This window comes from Amia ocellicauda, chromosome 18, assembly GCF_036373705.1.
Source record: "Amia ocellicauda isolate fAmiCal2 chromosome 18, fAmiCal2.hap1, whole genome shotgun sequence".
In the NCBI taxonomy this organism is placed as follows: domain Eukaryota; kingdom Metazoa; phylum Chordata; class Actinopteri; order Amiiformes; family Amiidae; genus Amia; species Amia ocellicauda.
The window spans coordinates 5,034,432-5,038,178 of NC_089867.1; positions in this window are offsets into that span (position 1 = coordinate 5,034,432).

The following is a 3,747-nucleotide window of genomic DNA, read 5'->3' on the forward strand; positions in this document are numbered from 1 at the left end:
GTAGAGGCTGTGTGATTGTGTGATGGTTAAACTACAGGCTGTTAGACTCCCATAGAGAGAATATTCCATGTTTGAGAAATGTGCTGTAACTTATTACCCCCCTTAAAGCGACAACACCACTTTTCAGCCCCTGTGCACTAATATCACTCCATGTTAATAGGTACTTAATGTCAATAGTCTAACACAATATAGGTTTTTGGGTCCCCACACATTGTGTAAAAAAATGTTTTTTAAAAAGAAAGCTTTGAATATGAAATGAGGCAGGTTTTGCATTATATAGATCTGGTGATTATTTTCTCCCTAACTCATTGTTATTCCCATAATGCATTGCAGCTCAAAGATGGAAGAAAAGGGGGAATTTACATTATCAATATTGTTTAAATAGAGGATCTTTGCTTATACTTGAAGCCAAAGACTTCTGTCACACACAGAGAGCACAGAGCAGAGACCACTGACCAATAGCAGTGATTCAGTCCTGTGGGTGCGTTCAGAGGTTCAGAGGTCGAACGTCAGAGTTCAGTAGACCATGATCATGTATTTGCAATAGTTTCTGACATTGCATTTACATTTTGTCTGGAAAATGGCTTAAGAGATATGACTTGCTTTTGCAAAGAGGGGCTGTGTTTTACTATTTCCACAAATACATTATCATTTGAATAAAGTCCACCATAAAGCGGGGAAAGTTTTTGAATTGGCTTTTGCATTAACATTTTAATATTGTCTGTGAATGTGCACACTAGTACCTGGAAATGAAAATGCAAATGGGATTTTGGTTTTTACATTTGAATTATATCCCAAATAAAGCATGCATAAATGGAACATGATTATGCAATTGTGGGATTGCATAATGATGTTCCATTTTGCACTAACATTTGAATTAAGTCCTCTATATGCTTCCACACCTGGCTGCATGTAACCTATGAACTTTTTAGTTATTTTGCTATACAAACCGCTTTATTTTATGTTTTGTTTTGGTTCTAGTGTTAAGGACAGTGGCAAGTGATTTTAGTGAGAGTTTTCAATAGAGATAAATAGGAATAGCATGACCAAAGAAAGACAGTCCTCACAATCAAGTGTCTTCCAAGAGGGTGAGCAGCAAAACAGGAAATGCAGTCTGAGGGCTCCTGAGTGACAGTGCTCAGAAGCTTATTGGAAGCTTTGTCCTGCTTTTTCAGCACTTGCTGTTGCATGCAGCAATGTCCAATATTTCCATTAGGAGCTATTTCCACTTTAGATATGTGTGTGTGTGTGTGTATATATATATATATATATATATATATATATATATATATATATATATATATATATATATATATACACTCACCTAAAGGATTATTAGGAACACCTGTTCAATTTCTCATTAATGCAATTATCTAACCAACCAATCACATGGCAGTTGCTTCAATGCATTTAGGGGTGTGGTCCTGGTCAAGACAATCTCCTGAACTCCAAACTGAATGTCTGAATGGGAAAGAAAGGTGATTTAAGCAATTTTGAGCGTGGCATGGTTGTTGGTGCCAGACGGGCCGGTCTGAGTATTTCACAATCTGCTCAGTTACTGGGATTTTCACGCACAACCATTTCTAGGGTTTACAAAGAATGGTGTGAAAAGGGAAAAACATCCAGTAAGCGGCAGTCCTGTGGGCGAAAATGCCTTGTTGATGCTAGAGGTCAGAGGAGAATGGGCCGACTGATTCAAGCTGATAGAAGAGCAACTTTGACTGAAATAACCACTCGTTACAACCGAGGTATGCAGCAAAGCATTTGTGAAGCCACAACACGTACAACCTTGAGGCGGATGGGCTACAACAGCAGAAGACCCCACCGGGTACCACTCATCTCCACTACAAATAGGAAAAAGAGGCTACAATTTGCACAAGTTCACCAAAATTGGACAGTTGAAGACTGGAAAAATGTTGCCTGGTCTGATGAGTCTCGATTTGTGTTGAGACATTCAGATGGTAGAGTCAGAATTTGGCGTAAACAGAATGAGAACATGGATCCATCATGCCTTGTTACCACTGTGCAGGCTGGTGGTGGTGGTGTAATGGTGTGGGGGATGTTTTCTTGGCACACTTTAGGCCCAATTGGGCATCGTTTAAATACCACGGCCTACCTGAGCATTGTTTCTGACCATGTCCATCCCTTTATGACCACCATGTACCCATCCTCTGATGGCTACTTCCAGCAGGATAATGCACCATGTCACAAAGGTCGAATCATTTCAAATTGGTTTCTTGAACATGACAATGAGTTCACTGTACTAAACTGGCCCCCACAGTCACCAGATCTCAACCCAATAGAGCATCTTTGGGATGTGGTGGAACGGGAGCTTCGTGCCCTGGATGTGCATCCCACAAATCTCCATCAACTGCAAGATGCTATCCTATCAATATGGGCCAACATTTCTAAAGAATGCTTTCAGCACCTTGTTGAATCAATGCCACGTAGAATTAAGGCAGTTCTGAAGGCGAAAGGGGGTCAAACACAGTATTAGTATGGTGTTCCTAATAATCCTTTAGGTGAGTGTATATATCAGCGATAAAACCCTGTCTTCTGTTATTATTGTAATTATACCAGCCTGACATTGTGACACTCACTAACATGTGGTCACATGTGTGAATATGTAATGAATGTGTTATTATTTTATTACATTTACAATTCAACACTGCTGTCCTGCCCCTAGCAACCTAACCAGGCACAACAACTTTGGTTGGTTACGATATTTTCACAGTAGGCTACTTCATTCACATGCACAGTTCTGTATCCCATACATAGGTAGCCCCATATATGTCCCGGAGCTCCGTTATATAAGTAACATAACTACTGCGGCGGTGGCGTAATGTTCCGTATATTATGGAGTGGGGGCACAAATGGGGCTACCCAGAGGGCCACCTATGTAGGCTATGGGATACAGAACTGTGCATGAATGAAGTACTGTCTTCATATGGGGAGTGTTACCTTTTGGTCTTCGAGTAGCTGGAGAGCTTCCTCTGGCACTCCCCGCTCTCGGAGGAACTCAATAACGGGCGTGTTCATAACTGCACATAACTGCAAAATAGTTATTGTATGTACCAAATGTAAAACAGAGCACACTTTTTTTTGTATTTTTTCACACATTTAACCTTGTGTATATTTAGTCTAAATATAAATGATAAATGTTAAATGTGGAGTTTGCAAAATAAATGTATAGCTAACATACAAATGCAGTCCCACCCCTCCGGTCAGTCAGCCTCTCACAGCAGTGGGCGGGGCTTCAGTAACCCGTGTAATGTGAGCTGCGTTTCAGTGCATCTTCGGGGCATCAAACAGGGTTGCCAGACTTGGGGAAATCAAAACCATGGGGGAAAACACAGGGGGAAAGGTTTCATGGGGGATTGTATGGGGGGAAATATTTTTCGGATGGGGGATTCAGATTGAAATGGGGGATTAGGGGTTATGATTTCACTTCCTATGCAGACAGTCTTAAAGACAAAGTGGCTGTAGAGTCAGTGAAGGAGAAGTGCAAGGGGGTGCTGGTGCAGATGGCACATCAACTGAAGGCTCAACTGCCATCCAGCATCAATGTACTGGAATAACTAGACATGCTGCACCCAAAAGAGGCATTATCACAAATCAAGAGACCCATCACAGCTATTGCAAGGGAATTCCAGGTGGTATGCCAAGACATAGGTGGAACTGAACAACAGTGGTCCAATTTAACCAACAAGGCCTGGAACAAAACAGCTGATGAGTCATCCTTCTGGT